The sequence below is a fragment of the Budorcas taxicolor genome, chromosome 4 (genome assembly GCF_023091745.1).
Source record: "Budorcas taxicolor isolate Tak-1 chromosome 4, Takin1.1, whole genome shotgun sequence".
NCBI lineage: Eukaryota > Metazoa > Chordata > Mammalia > Artiodactyla > Bovidae > Budorcas > Budorcas taxicolor.
The window spans coordinates 68201813-68228331 of record NC_068913.1 but is presented as its reverse complement, the minus strand read 5'-3'; positions in this window follow the sequence as shown (position 1 = coordinate 68228331).

The following is a 26519-nucleotide window of genomic DNA, read 5'->3' as shown; positions in this document are numbered from 1 at the left end:
GTATTGCCAATTTAGGAATTTAATTTCAAATAAAAAATTTGGCTCTATTTCTGTCCCAACATCTACACATTTCAAAACTGGGGACTTCCCCAGCAGTCTAGTGGTTAAGACACTGTGCTTCCAATGCAAGGGGCTGAGGTACCAACCCTGGTAGGGGAACTAGGATCCTTAAGCTGTGTAGCAAGGCCAAAAACAAGAAATTTCAAAACTGGCAAATTCTTATTTGAGTTATAGTTAGGAGTTAATTAAATTTTATTTTATTTTTCTTCAGAGAGGAGATTATGAAATCTCATAATGCTGGATAAGATAGAGGGAAAGGAGAAAAATTGTAAAGTCAGTCTGTTATGTCATACATGAATGATGTATTATTTATTCAGTATTATAGTTATTCTCTGGTATTTTGTTTTCTTTTTTTTTTTCCTTTACAGTCTGCCCAATTCAGAATTACTCAAGGAGTACACAAATTTAAATTACTATTTTTTATACAAATAGCAGGCAGGCCTCCTACAGTCGCCTCCTTAAACAGGAAAAGAAAAACTAGCCAATTAGAAAGTCAATTTTCTGCTGACCCTGAGATGAAATTCTTTCAAAACTGATTCAAGGGATCTCAATTTTGTTCCCATTATCTGTCATAATATTGGATAACATGCCAGATAATACACTAAAAAAATCTGAGATGTTAACTCATCTATATACTGTATAAAATATGCATTTTGAAGTCTCTGTTTACAGTATTTTTATAAACTGCTAAATCATTCATGTATGACATAACAGACTGACTTTACAATTTTTCTCCTTTCCCTCTATCTTATCCAGCATTATGAGATTTCATAATCTCCTCTCTGAAGAAAAATAAAATAAAATTTAATTAACTCCCAATCATACATGCTAATGCAGAAATCTATTGTGTAGTTTTTTTTTCCATCATTTATAATCAGCTTTAGAAAACAGAATAACTATTCAATAATGGGTTTTCTATAACTACACTCTACTTAAACCAGCATCAGAATCAATGAACAAAGCTTACTCAAGAAATAAAGAGATGACTGATGGCTTTTTTTCTTAACTTGCTCGCTTTGAGGCACAATTCTGAAGCAATCTCTGAGTCATGAGGATCCAGAAGTGGGGATGGGGGTACAGGATTATACTACCGGCCTAAAACTGAACCCAGGAATGTCTGAAGCGGTGTTTCCTGAACTGCATGTTGTAGTCATTTCATGGGTTATGGAATCAACCTAGTGGACAAGATCAACATTTTTTAGAAAAGAGTATGTGCATCTCACATAGGAAGGGTAAGCGTTGGCACAAGAAACTTTAAGTTCAAACATACACACAGAAGTGTATGCACTGGCCTACAATACAACATTTCTTTTACTATGGGTTTCAAGCAAAAATCTTTAAAAGCAACAGGCTTAGAGGGCAGGTCTACTGAATAGGCTTCTTTGTGGTAAATACTAATTGGGATTCTTGCCAGGAAAACTAACAGCTCCAATTAATGAAACACTCTAATTTAACCCTTGTAGACAATTAAACTGACAGGCATTTCCTAGGAAGTTTTGTTAAGAATATTTCAAAGTGAGTTTATCTGTACTTTATTCCAAATAGAATAAGCCAGTCACAAAAATGCAAATACTGTAATTCACTTATGAGTTACCTAGAGTAGTAAAATTCACAGAGGCAGAATTAGAATGGTGGTTACCAGGAGCTGGATCAGGGAGGGGCAGGAGGGGGAGGAGGATGGACAGTTGTTTAATGGGTACACGGAGTCAGTTGTGCAGGGTGAAAAACTTCTGGGGATTGGTTGCACAACAATACGAATATTCTTAACACAACTAAACTGTACGCTTAAAATGGTTAAGATAGTAAATCTTCTGTGTACTTTTTACCATATTAAACATTTTTTAAAAGTCAAATATCCACAGGTGGCTCAAGGCTACAGTAGTGGCCTGGGCAGCTTTAAATACGGTGCTATCAGTTGTGGTAAAGTATTTCTAAGATCAATTTCCAACCATCAAAATCTTTTCAGGATTCACGACTTCCTCTTGGGAATTACAACTGCAGAGTCCTTGAGCTCACAGCATCAGAGCTGTGTCGCCCAACATCCCCCCCTCACTGGTGACCGGAGGCTGGGTACAGGCTTAGGGGGCTGGAGTGCTGCACCTCTGTAACTAGGAGACCGCTTACAGAATGTCTAGACAAGGAAGGAGGTAGCTGCATGGGAAAGGAGGTCTTTGTCCTCAAGTTCAGTGAGTAGTTATTGAAGGGCATGAATGCTCCAAGCCAAGGAGGGGTTTTCTTCGTCTGAATGCCAAACTGCCCTGCCCCTTTTATATCAAAAAAGCTACAGTGGCCCTCATCGGTCACCGTACCCAGTAATAAGAAAGCCTTGAATTGCCTGAGAGGAAGAAAATGACTGTCTGTATAAGTATAGGTTTATTAGCTGTCTTGCAAATAACTGTGACAAAGGATCTTTACTTGCACAAAGAGATGAAACCCGAATGTCCTTACTTTCCAAGCTCCCAGCTTTACTGAGCAGATTGGGTAAGTTTAAAGTCCATGTACATTAATTACCTTCTTTCAGAAAAGCAAAGAAGAATGTATTCTATATTATATTATTTATTGATAAATTCATTTTTTAAATCATTGACATTCCTGCTGAATTGAAAACAGGACAAATGATACTCACTTATAAATTTCCTTTCCTATCTTTTATCTGTTGTTGAGACAGTAAAGAATAAATAGGGTGTTTGGAAAAGGAATTAGCCAACTGAATTGAGATGAAAACGCCAGTTGATGAAAGGTACATACATCAGACTCATCAAGTTCTGCCTGATAAATAAAAAAGATGCTATTAAGTGTCTTACTGAAAGCTCAAGACAGCAGAGCACAAAGCTTTAGGACTAGACAGCCAGTGATTTCCAGCTTCTAATATTCAATGTCTTTAATGAGGAATTATCTAATGGAAGAGAGACCACATAGGGTATTGAGTGAGTAAGCAGATTTGGGAAGCAATCTGAGTTCAAATCTCAACCCCGTGTCACAGGGATATTCTGTAACAGGGATAACAACAGGGTCATGGTGAGGTTCAAATGAGCTGAAACAGAAAGCGCTCAGAACGCCATCTGGGACGCAGCAAGGACACGTCACTGTGAGGGTGAGAAAAGGTACATGATGAAGGCTATTCCTTTGTCAAGATCTGATCTGAACAAACCAGACTTTAGAAACTTGGCTTTTTCCTTACGGTGTCTAGTGCTCTTTTACCTTTTGAAGATGTGCTCCACTGTCACTTAATGTCTTTTAAGAGCTTGTCACTATTCCCTTTCCCTAAGTCCAAGGGCAACACCTACCTCTGACAGCTGATTCCTATAGAGTTCAATGCCACTTATTCACTGTCATATTTCTGAGCAGCAGGAGATGGTTTAAGGGTGGCAGGTTGTGCATTCATTTGGTTTGGTCCACAGCACTGGCCTAAACTGGTGGCTTCCTTGGTGGCCCAGACAGTAAAGAATCTGCTTGCAATGCAGGAGACCCAGGTTTGATCCCTGGGTTGAGAAGATCCCCTGGAGAAGGAAATGGCAACCCACTCCAGTATTCTTACCTGGAGAATTCTATGGACAGAGGAGCCTGGTGGGTTACAGTCCATGGGGTCGCAGAGTTGGACACTACTGAGCTACTAAAACTGTCACTTGCACTTTCTTTCAGAGCATTGGCCTATACAGTGAGTTTGTATGTCTTTGACCTGAATTAGCAGCTACCATTGGTAAATCTAGAGATTTTCCACAGAAATTCAGATATTTAGCATCTCCTGAAAGCTCAAAAGATCTGGCAACACTGGGTCCATTCTTGCTTGCATGTCAGCAAGATTGGAGCTGGGAAGGGGTTCCTGCCACAGTCCTCTCCACCCCGACACTGAGGCCAATGGAAGTGTCACCAATGGTCCCCTGTGTGCTACTGCTCTTTTTTGCTCTTTCTTTTCTCATTGTCAGGTCAACTGTGCTCATTTACACCACCTACTTGGCCTTGTAGCCCCATATGCACAGTGGCAAGAGAAGGACACACTTTACAGACAGAGACCCTTGTTCGTGTCCTGACTCCACCTTCGAACCATGGGAAACAGGCATGTTAATGAACTCTCTCTGAACCAGAGTTTCCCCATGTGAAAATAAGACATATTTTCACATATGTCATATAAACATAGCACTCATATACACCTGAGATCAAATGGAAAGTACCCAGTCCTGTGGTTGTATACAGTGGATGCTCAATAAATGTTCCTTTTCCTCCCTTCCTCTAGTCACTCGTCATGAGTTTACCACTTTTCCAACAATCCCTACTATGTTCCCTCATCTTCTCACTAAAAGTTTGCAGCCAGCTCATCAGACACACTCACATTCCAATGTGTAACTAAAATGTGCTTAGAGGATCAGACTGGAGTGATGGAGCCTCCAGACTGAAGCATCAGTTTACAGAGAATACAAAGGACAACCATGGACATGAAATCAGCAAAATCCAGACTACGAGAAACTCTATAGGACAAATCTGATTTCTTCAACAAAAACTGCAAGAAAAAAAAAAAGATGAAGAGACAAAGTTACTTAGGAGATGTACCAGCCAATTGCAATGAGTGGGACTTATTTAGATCCTGACTTACACAATCTGTACAAAAATTTTATGACAGGGGACATTCCCCAGTGTTCCAGTGGTTAGGAGTGTGATTTTAATGCCAAGGGCCCTGGGTTCAAATGCTAGTCAGGGAACTAGGATCCTACAAGAGGTGCAGCAAGGAAAAAAAGAAAACAAAAAACCTATACTATTCTCTTTACTTAAAATGTAAAGCACATGACAAGATGTGAAATAGCACTGTATGTGTGTACTCAGCTGTGACCAATTCTTTGCAACCCCATGGACTATAGCCTGCCAGGCTCCTCGTCCATGTGCTGGACTTATCAACTTGTAAGTTATCCAGGGGCTCAGATATCTCTTTGAGTAAGGATAACTGCAGGTAGGGAGGATGGGGAGGGATTTCAGTTTGCCTCGGTATATTAGTGCACTGGGAGAAGAGGAGAGCCCGTTTTCCTCTATCTTGCTGTATCTCTTTAGACTATGAGGCCCATGAGGGCAAGGACACTTACATAATTCCTTATTTCCCCAGGAACCTAGCACACAGGCTGGCACATGGTAAGACCTCGACAAATGTTTGTTGAGCAAATGAAGGGGAAAGGGTATCTATCTATATTTCATCTTCAATGAGAGAAAAAAAAAAAGAAAATCTGATTCTGACATGGTGCTCCCAAGCTGTGGTTCAATCAACAGGATTCATATTGGACCACACATGGAAATGGTCTGAGGAGCAGACTCCTGGATACCCTCTCCTTGGAGATTCTGATTCAGTGGATCTGGGCTGAATTCAGAGAGTATATTTTTAACAAATGCCCAGATGATTCTGATGCATCAGTTCAGACTGGTGTGGAATATCTATTCTTACAGGTTATTAAACCTCTTTGCTTCTCAAAAGTATGATTCATTTTTTTCTGTTTTGCTTTATTTTCTTGGTGGGTTTTTTTTTTTTTTTTTTGAGTGTAGAAACTTTCAGTATATACATACAAGAAAAGAATACAATAAGCCCCTTTAAGGTGTTAACCAGCTTCAAGGGCCAACAACTGTCTGCCATTTTGCTTCTCAGTTTTATTAAGGAAACCATTTAATATTAATTGAATGTTACTGAAATCAGCAACAGCATCAGCAGCAATATTCTTTGCCTTAAAGACCAAGGTGGGTGAAACACATCCCTGGTTAACTTGAGAGAAGTATGACAAAGATGTAGGAGGTTGTGTTTTCTCAGTCTTTGACTTAAAAACTGGGAAATCAGACTAATCACTCTACATGATAATCAGGAAGATTTGTTAGTTGTTATTTAAATGTTTGGGATTTTGCACTACTTTAAAGAAATAAAATCATTGAAATCTTTAAAAATGCCTTTTTAAAAAATGCATTCTTCATTTTAACATAGATGCAAAGTAAATCCTTTAGTAAGGATCATGACTTCTCTGCACTGGATAGAAAGAATTTAAGCCAGAAAAAAAAAGCTAGATATTATTTCAGGTAGCTGAATACTTCTAAATCAGTAGGACCTGCTAAGAAATATCCTTCGGATGCTTTTTCTTTCATGAGTGAAATGATCACACACTGACTTGCTATTCCATTCCTAAATTGAAGTAATTTTGGATTAGCAAGAGGAAATGAAGAGTGTCTATTTCAAATTTGTGAAATCAAAATTCCAGGTAATTAACATTGACTCAACTTCACCATAACCCCTGATAGTTTAATGGACTACTGCTGGTGCATCACCTCCCAAATACAGCCATTTAGATGATCACAAGAATGAAAAAAACAAAACAAACACGATAAATAACTTACTATCTTGACATATCATAAAAGACTGGCAAATATATAAATACACAAGAACAAGCAGTATCATTCAAATTATGTGTATTATATAGATAGTTGATGCAAAAAGACTGTAATGAAATGCAACAAAATTTTTAAGTGTAATAATATTCTTGGGCTGTAAAATCACAATTTCTTAACCTATATTCAGGCACTTTCAAATTTCCCACATGAAAATCTGAACTGTAATGAAAATACTTTAAAAAAAGAAAAGGAACAGTTGAAGTAGAAATAACTTATTTTCCCAATATGCTGCAGTTAATAAATATGGCCTTTCAATAAGGCAGAGACCCAGGGATTAAGGACAAACACCACAGCTCAGTTATGGCAAATGAATTCACTTTATCTTCTGGCCACAACTGATTTTGCCTCATTTTCAAGATATGCTAACAATGAGAAATATGAATAAAGCAAAATGTGCAACTTAATGAATGATTCAGGTGACAGCCATTAAGGAAACAGTTTTCTATAGTCAAATCACTATTCTTCAAATCACTCCAGAATTTCTCTATAATGCAAAATATTCTAATAGGTTTCCCAACTTTTAAACATCAAAAAGATTTCATAGACATCCCACATAACAGTGATTGTAGTTGGTTGGGAAATATATGCTATGAATTTAATAACGTTTTAAATGCATCTGTATGACTTCTCGGGTAGCTCAGTCAGTAAAGAATCGGCCTGCAGTGCGAGAGACCGGGGTTCAAGCCCTGAGCTGGGAAGATCCGCTGGGGAGGGAAATGGCAAACCACTCCAGTATTGCTGCCTGGAAAATCCCATGGACAGAGGCGCCTAGCTGGCTACAATCCATGGGCTCGCAAGAGTCAGACACAACTTAGCGACTAAACCACCTGTATGTACTCACTGGTAATAAAATCCTGATCATCTTAAATAATCTAAAAACAATGCTAAAGATACAATATATATGACTCATGACTTATTCTGTATCCATTCAATGTTGGGACACACTTGAATTCAAGGCCTACCTTCAACAACTCTACCATACACAGTGATCTGTTCATCACTCAGGTGATGGAACATTTGGTTCCATAAAATATGGAACCATTTTATAGAAAATTCAGGCTGCATGAGTATCACTTTTGAAAGAGCTCTTAGGAATTTGAGAGTGAGGGGAAGAGAAAATTAATTGAATGGCATCCATTTCTCATAGATAAAACAACTGATTTTTTTTTTAATGGGGAAAAAAGTATATAAGCAGCGCAAGCAGTATTTCTTTTTCATTCAAGTTAGAAAAATACAGTCTGATCATGTTCATTCTTGATAAGGAAGATATTTTCCAATATATGGCAGGTTGAAAGATAGTTTTCTTTTATAATAATACAAAGAAAATAAATGACTTGTATCATGTGAATAGTATACATTAGACCTGTACGGTTGGAATAATTTCTCCAAGAGAATACATTATGGTTTTTTATTAATAAGAAAGAATCAGATAGACCCAGATTCCAAGTGCAGCTCGTCCAACCACTAAGTTCTTCATCTATAAAACAAAGCCATGATGTCTCCCATATACTGTTATGGGGATTAAATGAGATGTTAAATGCAGAGTATCTGGAATAGAGGAACATTCAGGGATGGTTTGGTCTTAAAGATCAGGGTTCTGGGAATGTAACGATTATGGAGATAAATGAAAAAGACTGTTTTTTAAATATACAGGTATATGTTTAGCTTCCAAAAGCATTCCCTGTGGGAAAAACTGGGAGCTGTTGAACAAGTCACATCTAAGTTTCTTGTATTTCCTTCTGTTCTCATTTCTGACATTGCTGCCAACAGTGATCACTAATTTGGCAAGGTTGCTACAAATGATGACCTTCCTCTTCCCACCACCTGTTTTCTGCGCCCATATAGTCTATTGTCTATTCTGATCTTTTCCCATTAGTATGATTTGATATGTATCTGTTAACACTGTAAACTGGGATTTAAATAAACTTCCCATTCACTCTTAAAACAGTGGTATACACTCTGTCCCTGTAAAACATATCAGGTATACATTCATTTCCTACAGAAGAAATTTAAATCTTCCTAATATGAAACCACAGGGTTACTTTATGTCTAGCAAAATGGATTTGAAAACTACTTTGTAGCGATTTCTCTGTCAATCCAGTGGTTAAGATTCCAAGCTCCCAATGCAGAGGCCATGGGTTTGATCCTGGTCTGGGAACTAAGATCCAACTAAGATTCCTCAGGCCACTTGGCAGGGCCAAAAAAAAAAAAAAACAACCACTTTGTAAGTGCCCATTAATGCTAGAGCCACTTGCTGTGTTAAAAACCATCAGGAAATATATCCCATTTTATTACCAAAAAGGAACCTACATACATATATATGAACATATTAGTGTGTGTATGTAAATACATATACATGTGAGTGTAAATACTCATTTATGCAAAAATAAATACATACTATAGATAGAAGGAAGGGAGAGAGGAAAGGAGGGAAGTAGGAAGAAAAAAGGACCTAGAAGGATTAATATTAATCCTTAGCGTTGCAAGTTGGACTAAGCATGGGCTATAGAGATAGAAACTTCCCATTTTATCCACTTATGCATTTTAAATGTCTTTATAGCAAGCTCATATTGCTTTATTGGGCTTCCCAGGTGGTGCTAGTGATAAAGAACCTGCCTACCAATGCAGGAGACATAAGAGACTCAGGTTTGATCCCTGGGCCTGGGTCAGGAAGATCCCCTGGAGTAGGGCATGGCAACCCACTGCAGTATTTTTGCCTGGAGAATCCAATGGACAGAGGAGCCTGGCAGGCTACAGTCCACTGAACTGCAAAGAGTCGGACACAACTGAAGTGACTAGGCATGCATGCATGTATTGCTTTATTGGATTTTTAATTATTTAAAAAAATCTGATTACTTCAGGGCTCAAGAAAGGATATTTTAAGACATCTCATTTAATTATTTTAGGTCACTAAGCACTGCTAAGTGCAATTTTAAAATACACTAAGGTTTTACTTTGAGAGGAGAAAAAGATATTCAGATGAGCCTTTGATCACTGTATGATTTTTTTTAATTTTATATTTAGGGTATAGCCAATTAACAAACTGTGATAGTTTCAGATAAATGGCAAAGGGACTCAGTCATACATATACATGTATTCATTCTCTCCCAAACCCCCTCCCATCCAGCTGACACATAACATTGAGTAGAGTTCCATGTGCTATACAATAGGTCCTTGTTGGTTATCCATTTTAAATATAGCAGTGATCACTGTATGATTTTAACTAGGATTTTTAAGAAGTGATATGAATTACTAACATGTACTTTGACCCCCTAAGCATGTACAAGCCCTGTGTGCAACCTAAGAGGAAAATGGAACTAAAATGATTTTCTCAAGGTCTATATCATCTAGAAGAAGAGGCGCTCATGTAAAACACCAAGAAGGGAAGGGCAGTAGCCCAACTTAAGACCATGATCGGCAATGCTCATGGTACCCTTCAAGAACACCTAGCTCACTTTAGGGAGTAGATTAAGCACTGGGAGATCCAGGTTAAACACGTAATCATTAAGAACAGAAGGAGAAGGGAACGTTAACCATCTCAAGCTCTTTCACTGTTACTGAAAAGGCTCAAGCTGGGAGACCTCCAACTTCCTCCCATTCTAGTCACCCACCTGTTTCAGTTCATCACCATTCCACACTGGTGGAGGCCCTAAGGATGTTGGACGTTTCTGGAGGGAATAGGACAGGTGGGTGTGATTGACATGTACATCACGTGAGTCCTTCCCACTCATCCAATCTCCTCCCCTCCAATGTCTGTTCAAACTGCTCTCACTATCCACATCCAACTCTATGAACAGTATCATACACTTCAACCAAACTTCACTTTCTGGTAATGACCTAGACCAACGCAGCCCAAAGGAAATACAGTGCAAGACAGGTGAATCACATATGTAATTTTATGTTTTCCAAGAGCCGCATTTAAAAAAGTAAAGAGAAATTGATGAAATTACTTTTAACAATGTATTTTGTTTAAATCAAATATATCCAAAATATTAATTCAAAATACAGACATACCTCATTTAGTTGTACTTTGTTTTACTGCACTTCACAGATAATTGTGTTTTTTACAAACTGTAGATTTGTGGCAATCCTGAGTGCATCAAGACTATAGATACTGTTTTCCCAACAGCATCTGCTCACTTTCTGTGTCACATTTTGGTAATTCTCACAATATTTCAAGGTTTTTCATTATTGTTATATTTGTTATGGTTATCTGTGATCAGTGCTCTTTGATTTAAAATAAAGATAACTCACAGAAGGCTCAGATGATGTCAGCATTTTTTAGCAAACAAGTATTTTTAAATTAAGGCATATACATTTTTTAGACATAATGCTATTGTACACTTATTAGACTACATGATAAACAAGTTTTATAGGCCCTGGGAAACCAAAAAATTCACTTGTTTTATTTTGATACTTGCTTTATTGCAGGGGTCTGGAACCCAACTCGCACGATCACCAAGGTATGCCTGCATAATCAACATAAAATCGTTAATAATCTGTATTTGTCCTTGCCATGTGCAGCAATATGGATGAGCCTAGAGAGTAATCTGCTTTGTGAAATAAGTTAGAGAAAGGCAGATATTTTGTTTACACTTACATGAGAATTTAAAAAATAAAACAAATCAGTATAACAAAACAGAAAGAGACTCACAGATATAGAAAACAAGCTAACCATTATATGTGGGGAGAGGGAAGGAAGGAGGGACCAGATAGGGATATGGGGGTTAAGAGGCACAAACTACTATGTATTAAAAATAAATTACAAGGATATATTGTATAACACAGGAAACATAACCAATATTTCATAACTTAAAATGGAGTCTAATCTACAAATATATTGAATTACTATGTTGTATACCTAAAACTAATACTATAAATCAACAATAATAAAAATAACTAATAGAATATTTTAAAATTTTCTTTTCCTATAAATGTTTTAAATCTGGTGTAAATTTTACATTTACAATACATCACAATTCAGACTAACACACAGTTGTAATATATCACAATTCAAGTAATCAGTAGCCACATGTGGCCTGTGGCTAGTGGCTACTGAATTGAACAGCACAAACCTAGACTCTCACTCCAATGAAAATCGTCCCAAACCTTTTACAATGACGATTCTTGCTGGATAAAGTGATCACGGGTGGTGTTCTAAAAATAACTTCGGCTTACCTGTATCTTTTATTGTCCTCCAACAAACACAGATTGCATGCGTTTACGTATTTTTTAAACTTGTGATTGTAAGTGTCTTTGACATATAGGGAGAATTTCAACGAATGAATCTTCACATTCATGCTCTAATGCAAGTTATTGTTTTAATGGCACATGTGGCATCGGGCTTCCCAGGTGGTGCAGTGGTAAAGAATTTGCCTGCCAATGCAGGAGACTGGGGTTTGATCCCTAGGGGTCAGGAAGATCCCCTGGAGAAGGAAATGGCAACCCACTCCAGTATTCTTGCCTGGGAAACCCCATGGGCAGAGAAGTCTGGTGGGCAACTATCCATGAACTCACAAAGAGACACGACTGAGTGGCTGAGCAGGCACACACATGTGGCATTAGCACTTGTCTTCACTTCAACCTGTCAATTCATACTTAGTTCCTATCTGTTTCACCACTATAAATTATTCTCCCCGTTGCATGCAGCCCACCTACCTTCTCCTTCTGCAGATCACTGGGTTGAAGGTACAGTATGCCCAGAAGAAATATTTCCCATACTCTCAACGCCTCTGCAAAAATACCATGCACAATTTCCAGTTCTGCTTTAGTAGAACTAGGGTCACTGGTATATGACTCCAAGGACTCAAATTCAAATTAGAGAAAAAGCTGCTGTCTTCAGTGCTGCTTCAAACTTATATTAAAATTGGTTTGTTATTTACTAATTATTTAAAGTTAGATATATTCAAAAGCTATTACATGCCCCACTCTGGCTTCTTAAAAAAAAAAAAAAAAGACAAGCAACATAAGCAACTAATTTTTTAATCAAAGAATGCACTTCTCACCTCAAAGATTTTGACATAAATATAAAAACCATAAAATCATGGTTTTGGTATTTAAATACAGAAACAGTCTAGTCCCTGGAAAATGGGAACAAGAGGTGGACACAGCTTAAGAAGTTACATGGACTTATGTTAGGAAACTAAAGTGTGAGCAGTTACTTTAAATACCTATAGATTTTAAAATTTATGTTAAAGTTTGGTTTCATGCAGTGTTTGCCATTCTAACAATGATACGTTTGCCCTTTTCTCATAGGCTTTGGAAGGTGGCATGTGGAATCCTAAAATGGGGAGTTTTGACACCTGGATTTCAGTTCTCACTGCCAGCTGCCAACCAGCTATATGACCTTGGGAGCAGTCTATTCACCCTGCTGGATTCAGCCTCACCGGCTGTGAAGAGAAGGGTGACAGCACAGCCCTTTCTCAGGCTGCTTCCAGCTTGCCATTCCTGACCTTTGCACTAATCTCTCTCTATCCCATTATCCCTGAAACACTTGCCTGCTCATGCATCTCCTGCTTGCAAAAGAAGATGGCTGGCAGCACAGCAGTGAAATGGGAAGAAAGGCTGTTTTATTTTAAAATCTCAAATGAGTCACTTTTCAAGAATGTATCATTCTCTGGTGCCTGAGTGCTTGGTCATGATGTCAAATCAGCACTTCCAATAAAACTTGCTCTAAGAACCTGGTATTTGTTCCATATACTGTTCCTAGATGATGTTTATACTACACATTCATCTCTTTTAAGAGCCACTTGTAGGTACAAAACAATACAGAAGTTATCAAACAGCGATCAGCAACCAGATAAAAATCACAGTTTTAATCAGGTCTTTGCACCAGCTTTTGATAAATTAGGAAAATCACAGCTTCCCACACTTCGCACATAACCTCCCCAGAACCTTGCAGCACTGTAAAATCTAGCCTGCTCCAAGAATCACGTCCTACCCTTTAGGGCTGGCTGTAGCCATACCCAGGAGAGCTCTCCTTCCGGTAGACCCTCTCCCCACCCCCACCAAAGCTTAAGTCAGGGGGCAGCTGATGTTAACTGTGGTCTGTGCTGATTCCGCCAGGCCTGATTTTTCATGCTGCCATTTTGAATTAATAGAGGTTTCCTTTGCAACGGATGCATCTTCTAATCAGGCTTGGAACACAGTAGGCACAGGGACACACACTCACACACATACACTACCGGGGAGCTGGACATAAACATAATTCAAGACACTTGCAAGCGAGAATTAAACAGCAAATCCGGAAAGACAGTATTAGTTAACAGAGCCCTACCAAGACGGTGTGGAGCCACAGCAAATGACTGTTTCCTTACATGCGTCTGAGTTTAATGGGCAAATTTAACCCCTAAATCTTAGTTCTCGTCAATTTCTCTAAAGTTCAAGCGTCCCTCCCGCTTTGAGTCCCTCCCACTCGTTTCAGACCTCAGGAGAAATGTCGCCCAGTAATCTGCGATCTGACAGACCAGCGAACGGAGGGCGCAAAGGCAAGCTGAAGTGGATAATCATCTCAGAAATACGAGTGCCTTTGACCACTAAGTGCCCCAGAGCCACCGCGTTAACTTGCCCAGACATCCCCCGTCCCCAGGAACCTCGCTGGGTGTGGCTTGCGGGTAGGGTGGGGTGTTGTGACAAGTCCTTCGGCCCGGGTAGACTCCAGCAATAGCTGACACGTTTGCCCTTAGCGGGAGGGTAGTCCTCTGGTCACGATTCGGAGACCACAGACCGGTGTAAGCGGGGCAGAGCGGGGCCCAGGGCAGCGGGCCGGCCCGGCAGCCATGTTCGCGCGAGCCCGCCGGCGCGGCAGGTGCGTTACCTACCCAGAAGGTGCCAGGCTCGCTCCGCCACCAGTGATGCGCCAGTGCGAGCCGGGATCCCCCGGAGCGGGCGGGGGGTGGGGGGGGCCGAGGGCGGGGGTGGCACGGGGTACACACCCCAGCCGGCCGGCAACTGGGATATCAGGCAACGGAAACACAGGAAAAGCGGCCTGGGCAAGCGAGAAGAGTTAAAAAGAAGTGGCGGGGGCGGGGGGGGGGAGGATGAGGGGGGAGGATGAGGTTGCGTTGTGGAGGGCAGGGGCAGGTTCCAACCAGGCTGCAGTGCTCGCGCCCTGGGGTGGGGCATCCCTCTCCTGCGCCCTCGCAGTCTGCAGCCCAAATCACCTTCCCCCACCCCCAACCCCGGACTGAGGCCCCCCTGTCTCGTGATCCCCTAGAGACCCCCAGCCAGCATCCGCGGGAGTCTGCTTCAGGTAGCGCCACCCGCGGGTCTGGAGAGGCAGCCGGAGGCGACCAGAGGCACACGGGGGACAGGGATGGCGGATCAGGGTGAAACCCGCCGGGGGAAGGGGCTGCAGACGCCCTGCGCTCCCAGGGGTGCCTTGCACGGCTCACCTGGGGGGACGGCTGGCTCCAGGCTCTGGGCTCTGCTCTGCGGTGCCGATGCCGCGGTCGGCGAGCGTGCGCGTGCTGCGGCTGCGGCGATTACTGTGGCGACGTCGGGGGCTGCAGCTGCAGCGGCGGAGGCGGCCGTCGGGCGCTTCCCCCTCCCCAGACTCCCAAAGCTCCGGGCCGCCGCCCCCAGCTAACAGCTGGCCGGGCTCACGTGACCGCAGGGCCCACCCTCCCTGCCGCCGCCTCCGCCGCCGCCTTCTTCCCCACACCCTGGCCCCGGGCCGGGCCGCGCCGCACCCGCGATGGGCCTGATTCCGGAGGGCGCCTGGGAGCAGAAGGGGCGGCTCAGAGGGCGAATCTCACCGAGCAAAGTGGCTCCCCCTTTGCTCGATCTTTATTTCTTGATCATAGCCGGGCTTGCGTCTCTCTCTCAAGCGAGACCTCGGGCTTTAAGGAGTCAGACCCCACTTTCTCTAGCGCTTCTCCGGGATTCCTCCGTTTCGGTTGCTACGTGCGGGCGTCTGTGCCTAAGCGAGATTTCTCCGCGGAGAAACGTGGCCAACACTTTGTCGACTCATATGTCCAAGCCGACTCCCTCCCTGGGTTTAAAGGTACGGTTCTGCGCCATGTTGATAAGCCAGACCGTGTCCCATACTTAAAGACAGTGAAGCCCAAAGAGGTTAAGCAACTCGCCCAAGGTCACTTAGCAGGTAGCGAAGCCAAGGTCCCAAACCTAGGTTAATAAATCTATAGACAGGTACCAAGTGTGTTGATACTGGCGTCAAGGTCATTGGTCAGGACATAACCACCCATCCGTCTGCTACTAGAACAGACTACCTTTATAAACTAATAAGAAAAGATCATGTATACCTATGGCTGATTCATGTTGATGTATGGCAGAAACCAACACAGTATTGTAAAGCAAATATCCTTCAATTAAAAATAAATAAAATTTTAAAAATTCATAGAAAGAAAAGATCATCTCAAAAGATATAAAGAGATGGTTCACAGGAAAACAAACTGCAATACCCCTCAGGCACGTGAAAAAAATATTCAAGCTCCCTTAACTGTAAAGCAAATACAGATACAAAGTAGCGTTTTCCACGTGTCAGAGTAGCAAAAATCAAAGTTTTATAACTTCCATAGAGGATAACTTGGCAATACCTCCCCAAATTACAAATATGTACATAGTCTTTGACCTGAAGATTCCATTTCCGGAATTTATCCTAAAGGTGTACCAACACAAGTGTGAAATGATGTGAGTACAAGGTTATCCATTGCTACATCCTTTATGCTAGCAAAGATTGCCAAGCCTATGCCCATCGATAGCTGCTGCTGCTGCTGCTGCTGCTAAGTTGCTTCAGTCGTGTCCGACTCTGTGCGACCCCATAGATGGCAGCCCACCAGGCTCCCCCGTCCCTGGGATTCTCCAGGCAAAAACACTGGAGTGGGTTGCCATTTCCTTCTCCAATGCATGAAAATGAAAAGTGAAAGTGAAGTCGCTCAGTCGAGTCCGACTCTTCAGGACCGCATGGACTGCAGCCTACCAGGCTCCTCCGTCCATGGGATTTTCCCGGCAAGAGTACTGGAGTGGGTTGCCATTGCCTTCTCCGATGCCCCATCAATAGAGAGCTGTTCAAATATATAACTGCACATTGTACAATGGAATGCCATCTAGCTATTTAAAAAATGAGTACTGATCTATGTACTGATATGAAAGCTTTCCAATCCATAGTAAGGGTGGGGGAGCCGTGTGAAGAACACTGTATAAATGTGTTACCAGTTGTGGGGGGAAATAGGCCTGTAGTCATTTGAAAATGCACAGACTATCTTTGGAAGGATACCTAAGAAACTGTAATAGTAGATGTCACCAGAGAGAACTGGGTAACTCAGCGCAGGAGAGGGAAGGAGACTTTTTTTTTTTTAACGTCTTTCAATGTTAAGCCTGTGGTTGTGGTTTGCCAGGAGTGAAAGAATAGTGGGAGAGGGCTGGGGGAATCAAGGCAGATACTGCAGAATAGAGCAATGGTCATAGACTCCTGGAGCACAAAGGGACCTGATTATGCATTTAATCCAACCATGGAAACTGTCCTTTTAACTTTTATCATAATATAGTAGATTTTGTTTTTGTTTAGATAGAGTATAATTGGATCTTCATTCAGTCAGACACTCTTTGCCTTTTAATTGGAGCTCTTAGATCAGAGGCTCTTAAACCTGGGAACATTTGGCGAAGTCTGGAGACATTTTTGTTAGGATGGCAGAAGTGAAGGAGGTCTCTACTGGCACCTAGCACATAGAGGCCAAGGATGCTATTAAACATCCCAAAATACAGAATATAGGTCCTCACAACTAAGAACTGTGTTGTGCTGTGCAAAGTCTTTTCAGTCATGTTGGACTCTTTTTGGCCCCCTGGACTGTAGCCCGCCAGGCTCCCCTGTCTGTGGGATTCTCTCAGCAAGAATACTGGAGTGGGTTGCCATTTCCTCCTTCAGGGGATCTTCCCCACCCAGGGATCAAACTTAAATCTCTTATGTCTCCTGCCTTGGCAGGTGGTTCTTTACCACTAGCACCACCTGGGAAGCCACAACTAAGAATTTCCCAGCCCTAAATGTTGGTAGCATCAGGGTTGAGAAACTCAGGTGTAGACCATTTCTATTTAATGTAATTATCAATATGATAGGTTTTCAATGCAACATCTTGCTGCTGCTGCTACTAAGTCGCTTCAGTCGTGTCCGACTCTGCGACCCCATAGACTGCAGCCCCCCAGGCTCCCCCGTCCCTGGGATTCTCCAGGCAAGAACACTAGAGTGGGTTGCCATTTCCTTCTCCAATGCAGGAAAGTGAAAACTGAAAGTGAAGTAGCTCAGTCGTGTCAGACTCTTAGCGACCCGTGGACTAAAGCCTGCCAGGCTCCTCCGTCCATGGGATTTTTCAGGCAAAAGAGTACTGGAGTGGGGTGCCATTGCCTTCTCTGAACATCTTGCTACTTCTATTTATTATGTTCTTTTTTGTTTGCTTTTTGCTCTTTCCTTTTTTTTGAAGAATTGTTTTTCATATTCCATTTTACAACCAGTATTGTAAATAATGAGAAAAACAAAGTTCAGTTCAGTTGCTCGGTCATGTCCGACTCTTTGTGACCCCATGGACTGACACGGGAGCCTGGAGTGCTGAAGTCCATGGGGTCGAAAGAAAAAATTATTAGCCATACTGGTTTTTTTTTTTTTCCTAGAATTTACAATATGCATCTTAAACTTATCACTGTCTACCTTCAAATAGTACAATTTCAGATATAATGCAGAACACTTTCAACCGTATACCTATCCTCCACCCCATTTTTACTGCTATCGCTGTCATTCGTTTAGGCGCAGGTTATATGATAATGAGCTCTTTCAAGTTTTCTCTGAAAATGTCATCACTTTCATTTTTGAAACTTTTTTTTGAAAACATAATTTTTGGTTGGGGAACAGGAGGAGAAGCGGACAACAGAGGATGAGATGGCTGGATGGCATCACCGACTCGATGGACGTGAGTCTGAGTGAACCCCGGGAGTTGGTGATGGACAGGGAGGCCTGGCGGGCTGCAATTCATGGGGTTGCAAGAGTCAGACACGAATGAGCGACTGAACTAACTAATTTTTGGTTGAGAGCTTCGTTTTTTCCAGCATTTTAAAGGTACCATACTATTGTCATAAATATTCTATTGTCAAACAAGACTTGCAAAGTTTCTAAAGGAAAGTCTGTGTTTGATTGTATTTCTCCCTCCGTACATAATATGTCCTTTTTTTCTCCTATGGTGGATTTTAAGAGTTTTTTCTTTGACACAGGTTTTGAGCAATATGGTTATAATGTACCTTGGTCTGTTTTGTTTGTTTGTTCGTTTTTCCTATGTTTATCCCATTGGGGCTTACTGAGCTTCTTGGATCTGTACGTTTATAGTTTTCATCTAATTAGGAGACACTTCGGCTGTTATATCTTTAAACATTTTACCCATTGTACCCTGCCCCTCCCAAATTCAGACTCCAATTATAATTTATTAGACCCCTTGATATTGTCCCACAGATCACTGAGACTCTGTTCTTTCCCTCTCCCTACTACTCTTCATACTCTCTTCATTTTGAATAATTTCTGTTGATCCGTCTTCAAGTTTCCTTATCTTTTCTTCTGCAGTCTCTAATCTACTAATGGTTAATACTGTCATGAAAGTTTATTTTTCTCTTTGTTTTTATTTTTTCAAAGGGGCTTTTCTACTTCTCCTGGTCTGAGAAATGCCTTAATTCCTCTTCATCCCCACAGTAGATATCTCAGGTCTATAGACCTCACTTGGCCTGGTTGAGATCCGGACCTGACCATCTCTCACGGCTTCAGAAACCAGGCGGAGTGAAGCAAAGTTGCACAGTAAAAGGATTAAATGCCACCTGTCAATGAAAGTTTTATGTAAGATACTTTATCTTTATCTCTCTTAAACTCTACTCTTCTTTTTATACTACCCATTTCTCATACACATTTTCCTTTAAATATCAGATCATATATATTGTAATAGCTGTTTTAAAGTCCTCATATGCTAATTCCATCATTTCTATTTTTAGTCTTTTATTGGTTGTTTTATCTCCTGCTTCTTTGTCTCTTTTGTAATTTTTCATCGGATGTCAGTCTTTGTGAATTTCATGTCGTCAAGTGATGGATTTTTTCTTATATTTCTTTAAAGGTTGTTGGACTTAGTTCTTAAGAATCATTTTCACACGAGACATGTTTATAAACTGTTTAGAACCTCCTAGGGTAGCTTTGGTCTTCCCGGGTGGCTCAGTGGTAAAGGATCCACCTGTCAGTGGCAACCCACTCCAGTATTCTTGCCTGGAAAATTCCATGGACAGAAGAGCCTGGTGGGCTGCAGTCCATGGGGTTATAAAGAGTCGGACACACTGAGCATGCACACAGGGTAGCTTTAACTCTGTGACTACTCTGGTTTTTACGAAGGTATGGTTCACCTGTTGGCTCTAATGAGTGTTCCATGTAATCAGTCAGGTGATTCTGGCTGGCAGGAATTTGGACAATTCTCAGTTTTGTGCGAGCTTTGGGAATTTTTTGTTGCATAGCTATGCAACAGTTGTTCTTTCCTCAGGAGTTATTCTTTGCCCTCCCTTGTGGTGACTTACCATATGCATGCACAGATTGGTCTTCTCTCAGTGACTCAATGAAAAACTTTATGCAAATTTCTGGGCTTTTTGCCTGTTTAGTTTTCTCTTCTTCAGAGCTCTGCCGACAAATTCTAGCTGCTTTGACCTTCAACTCTGATGTCTGTTTCTTCAGTCCTACAAGACAACTGGGCTCTGTTTTGTTTTCCTTTTTTATCATGTATGGTTCAGGAATTGCCTCCAAACAGAAGAAAATTGGGGTAACTGCAGCTCTTATCAGAGAAGGCAATGGCAACCCACTCCAGTACTCTTGCCTGGAAAATCTCATGGACAGAGGAGCCTAGAAGGCTGCAGTCCATGGGGTCGCTAAGAGTCGGACACAACTGAGCTACTTCACTTTCACTTTTCATTTTCATGCATTGGAGAAGGAAATGGAAACCCACTCCAGTGTTCTTGCCTGGAGAATCCCAGGGACGGGGGAGCCTGGTGGGCTGCGGTCTATGAGGTCGCACAAAGTCGGACACGACTGAAGCAACTTAGCAGCAGCAGCAGCAGCTCTTATCTTGTTTCCTTTCTCTTGAGAATCCCAGTCCTGTTTTTCTAGTTGCTCATAGGTTGTCCAATGCCTGAGAGAATTTGTTTCATATATTTTGCCCAGTTTTCTAGTTGTTCACAATAGAATAGCAAGTCCCATAGCAATTCTTCCTTCATGGACAGATGTGGAAGGCAAGGAACACTAATCTTAATGCCCCTAAGGAACCAAATGTCCGGATACGACTAGACTCATCCGCACTGCAGAAAGATTCTTCACCAGCTGAGCCACCAGGGAAGCCCTAAGAACTGTAAATGTATAGTTTATACTTACAGAACTTCTTCAACATACTGATATAACAAGGAACATTTATTGGACACTTGTACCAGGAATGGACTATTGCTGCAAAGATGAAAAAGGTGTATCAGCCCCACCTTTCAAGAAGTTAGAGGCAAGCAGGGAAATAATTAAGTATAGAAGTCATATATGCATATATTGTATGTTGCTGTCAGAGTAACATAAGAGTTATGCATAGATAAATACATTAATCCAGCATGTTGGGAAATATAAACAAGTTTAAAAGATAATCATAAATGAGGATTAACCAAACCCAGACCACCTAAAAAAATACACTGATGATAGGACTTGCCTGGTGGTCCAGTGGCTAAGACTCTGAGCTCCAAATGCAGGGGGCTCGGGTTCCATCCCTGGTCAGGGAACTACATCCTACATGCCACAACTAAAACCCAGCATAGCTGAATAAATAAATATGACTATTTTAAAAAATATATATTGATGATGATTTTGCCTTTTCTTCAACCAGTGTTACTGGTTGTCTAAAGAAGCCGATGCAATGATTTTGAGGAGCTGAAGTGCATGTGTAATTGAGAAATACATTTAACACACTGCATGCAGAAGTATTTTCTACTTAGTACTTCTTTTAGTGTAATTATAGGAGGAGGAAAAAGATCTGTCATTGGGCAACTCTCATGAGGATGAACGACAGACAATATTATGTGAGTGAGACACTTATGTATGGGTAAGAAAGCCTGTGTAACTGCTTTGTATGTAATCTTATGAGAACCAAAGAAAGGAGCCGACAGGATGCCATGGGAAAGAGAATGAAAAGCACTAGTTAAGATTAGTCAGCCACCTGCTTTAATCCTATGACAACCATGTTTAGGCAGTTAGTTTTCTGAATTTGGTTACCATGGTAACAAACCTTTAGAATGCCCTTAAAACAATTTACAGAATGACTCCCGTATTGAATATAGGCAACACTGAGAGATTATAAGTATGCATATCTATTTTTAAATTATTTTTAGAATTTAAATGATCAATCTGGCCTTTTAGATATGTAGTTTACAAAGCCATAAATTGTATTTTAGCGAGAAGGTGTAAAATCCTACTCATATAATTAGATGATGGGCTTGTAAGTTCAATTATTCAAATGTGTCATTTCAATGAGTGGCTCCTATTTAATTTTGAATAAGATAGCAGTTCATGAATGTTCAGGACCTGGTTTTAGAAACAAATTATATATGCTTGACATTCACTGCGGCAACTTTAGGACTCATTCATGGGTTTAGCCGACAGAGCAGATCATTTAAAGGACAGTTGCTGAAACTTCATCTTATGATCATCAAAGAGCAAACTAGAAGATTCTATAATCAGACTTAAGGAGTTTCAGCCTAATCCTTTCTTGCTGATATGTTTTCCTAGTTTACAATGTGTAGAAAAGGTTGACCTCATGCTGTGTATGGTTTTAAAGTAGGGCTTGCTTTTAATACTCTAGTGACACCTGTGGCCACCTTTTAATAGATGAAAGCTCATTTTGAATTGTAAATGTTGAGCCTTTTATGTTGACAATTTTAACATCACTGCTCACTTGAGATAATATATGACTGTATCAGAAGTTACTATTAGTTATTTTCCAGTTCTTCGGAAAAAACAAAGTCTGTCTAAATTGCTATAGAAATTTTGGTTTCAATTAAAAGATTTCCTTCATACTCTTAGTGATTAAACAATGATTTCACCTATTGAGAAGTGAAGTCGCTTAGTTGTGTCCGACTCTTTGCGACCCCATGGACTGTAGCCTACCAGGCTCCTCAGTCCATGGGATTTTCCAGGCAAGAGTACTGGAGTGGGTTGCCATTCCCTTCTCCAGGGGATCTTCCCAACCCAGGGATCGAACCTGGGTCTCCCACATTGTAGGCAGACGCTTTACTGTTTGAGCTACCAGGGAAGCCCAGTATTGAGAGAATTTATGAAATTTCTCATTCTAGAGAAAGAGTATTTTGTTTGGGGTGCTCTTTTGTGTTCTATGAAAGACCAAAAAATTGGTATTTCGTTTTTTGTCAGTTTAATTTCAGAGAACTGACAATAATCTAGATATATAGAGATAGTTTAGTTTTTAAATCCATGATTATTCTTTCTTTTCCATTGACTTTCTACCTTAATCATAAACCAAGTTCTACATTTTTACTATTCTTATATATCGCTTATACCATTATACTGTTCTTCTTATTATATCCTTTATACCATTGGCTGTAGCTCTTACATGTCCAAAGGATCTGACGTTTTGCATATGTAGAATGATTTATTCCTGAGAACTGGAATCTGGGTTTGGTTCTATTTGAATTTCAAAAAGCATTGCTCATATTTTTTGAAACAAAAATTAAAAGCAGAGATTATTTTACCATCATATGAATTTCTCAGCTTACTGATTTTTATTTACCATGAATACAAAGAAAGGATTGAGCTTTAAAAATTATTAGAAAATTTCAAGAATAGCCAAACACATAGAGGAAGTACACTGTTAGCTTAGGGGCTAGGGGGAAAGTACTATCATTGGGTATAGGGTTTCTTTTTGAGGTAATGAAAATGTCCTAAAATTGTAATGAATATAACTCTGCAAATGTACTAGGATTTCTTGAAATGTTAAAAAAAAAAATCTGTACTACAAATTAATTTTTATAAAAAATGAAATAATATACCTCACCTAAAAAAAAAAAGAAGAAATATTAGAAAACCAAAGAACATTGCCCAGTTTGAGGGAAACAGGGGAACAATAAAGAGTTAATAAATTTAAGGAATTATTGCCATAGTAGTAAAATGTTGGAAAAAAAAATCCTAGAATTGATTTACTGCTCAGTCTTAATGTGAGAAAGAATCAATTAACTTTAGTAGGCTGTTTAATTTTCTTTAAAGCCTGTGATTTAAACCAAAAACTTGAATTACTACTGGATGTGGTATGACATTTTGTAAAAAGATCTTATAAAATGTAGCCAAAATGTAGGAAAAACTTGTGATTAGTCTCCAGGAACCATTGGTATAGAGGTAACAGGAGAGAACAATTATGCTGGGAGGAAATCTGGCCATTCAAATGAGGATTTCACTGCAAAATCCTTTTTAAGTTCTTCCTTATTTTCCCACAAGTAAAACGCTGTTTCTAATTTTAGGGCAAATCTTCTGTACTTGTACAACTTCTCCTCCTGGTTATTCCACAAAAGTATAATTACCCATTTAATTAAACTTAGCTATTAAGAACCAACTTTTTAAAACCTAGGATGTCTGAAAGAGAATGTATACCACACAGAAAAGCTGCACAGCAGTCCCAGTAAATGGGATCATAAGGGTAAAGAATCAACAATATGTGATTGAATGTCATAATGTCCTACTCTTGTTGTTGTTCATTCACTAAGTCATGTCCCACTCTTTGTGACCCCATGACTATAGCCTGCCAGGCTTCTCTGTCCGTGGGATTTCCCAGGCAAGAATACTGGAGTGGGTTGCCATTTCCTTCTCCAGGGGATTTTCCCTACCCAGGGATTGAACCTGTGTCTCCTGCATTGGCAGGCAAATTCTTTACCACTGAGCCAACCAGGGAAGCCCCTACTCTGTCACATCCAGAGGTAAAAATTAAATTCAGAGTTATATTAACACAAAATGCACTCTAGCACAGTAAATCCAACAAATGAATAAGAAAATGCTATAGGAAACTGGAAGTAAGCCCCAAAGGATCCCCTGCCCTTCATTCTTTACTGTAATGAAAACTATCCCTCAATACCACAATTTACATTGTATATGGAATTGCTTTTACTGTAACCATTTACTAAAGAAATTATCCTACTGTAGTGTGGAATTTTAAATTAATGAAATGACTTGTAAATTCCCAGAAATCCCCAAGTGGGATATAATTTACCTGTTACTAGAGACCAAAGTGACAGCATTCAACTTTACTCTGGATTTTTAGAATAAGACCTCAGCAAACATCTCATGTCATTTGCTTTTAGATCATAAAATAAAATTGATGGTAGTCTAGCTCACAGGCACTTAGATTGGTTTTGTAAATTATTGGCTGACTCATACTCACTAAAGGCATCCATTTTATGCCAGAGGCGTTATTAGCAGTACAGGAACACAAAGAACTGATAAACAAAGGAATCCACAGGACACTGCTAGGTGTTGCAGACCTCCTGAAGTCTTCCTGCAGTTTTTATCCTTTCCCTAAAAGTAATCTATGCATATCAAAAGGAGCCACTTAATCCTTTGGCAACCCTCAAGCAAAAGGGGTCAAGAAAGATGATTATTGGTTTTACATAGAGGACTACTGGGAAATTTTACCTAAATTATAAGTGAAACACAGAAAAGTGAGCTAAGTAGAGAATGACAGGCTCCAAATTGACAAAAATGAAGTCTGCCTGAATAGCAAAGAAGTTTCCAGAGAGAGGAAGTCATGTACTAGACAGAGCCTTTCAATGACTGGTACAAAACTATAGCCACATACACACATATATTGGAGAGAGCAATGGCACCCCACTCCAATACTCTTACCTGGAAAATCCCATGGACGGAGGAGCCTGGTAGGCTGCAGTCCATGGGGTTGCGAAGAGTTGGACACGACTGAGCGACTTCCCTTTCACTTTTCACTTTCATGCATTGGAGAAGGAAATGGAAACCCACTCCAGTATTCTTGCCTGGAGAATCCCAAGGACGGAGGAGCCTGGTAGGCTGCCGTCTATGGGGTCACACAGAGTAGGACACGACTGAAGTGACTTAGCAGCAGCAACACACATATATATATACACACAGACACACTATATACATACACATACTACATATACATCCAGTTTATAGTTTATACACAGTAGATAGTTTGCACTATATAAATATATATATGCACATATATACATCTATAGATGTTTAAGAGAATTTTTTTTTTCCTAAATCTCAACTGTATGTTCTTCTAAAGGGGTGGGGTTATAGATAATTCCGAGAAAAAAAAAAATTATAAATAGAAGAATAAATTTTGGGAAAGTCTGAGCTCTTTTCTCCTTTTATTAGACAAAATGTACACAAAATAGCTTTACTATCTAACATTCTGCTGTAAGAATTTAGTCATAAAAAATTTCTAACCCTAGGAAAAGTGGTATCTCCACACAACTTATCCTTTAACAGTATATTCCTTTTTAGGCACAATTAGTTGCCCCAGTGCCTAATGTTTTCCAAAATGCAAAAAAAAAGCAGTACTTATAGAAGAAAAAAATATAGGAGACTGCATATTCAAGGGCAGAGAATGAATGAAATTAACTGTCTTTCAAATTAAGGTTCTTATACCACCTGCATCAGTATCATCTAGCAAGTGGGCTAAAACGCAGATTCGTGGCCTATTAATCAGAAAATCTAGGGAAGGAGTTAGGAATCTGCACTCTAAAAACAAATCCCACATGATTGTAGTGTACATGAAATTTGAATCATTGCTACATTTCTATAGCTTTTAGAAACCAAAGCATGCCTCTCATTATGTTTGAAGACTGAGCTATGAAACCAGCGTTTGCCAAGGTCTCTTTCTGTTACTAGTCTGGAGCAAGGAGCAAGAAGTTGCATAGGTAAAGCAAAAAGCAGAGGCAAAATAGTGTTTTAAAGCGAGAAAAGAATTTACCTTCAAATCCCTGGTAGTTCAGTTGGTAAAGAATCTTGACTTCAATGC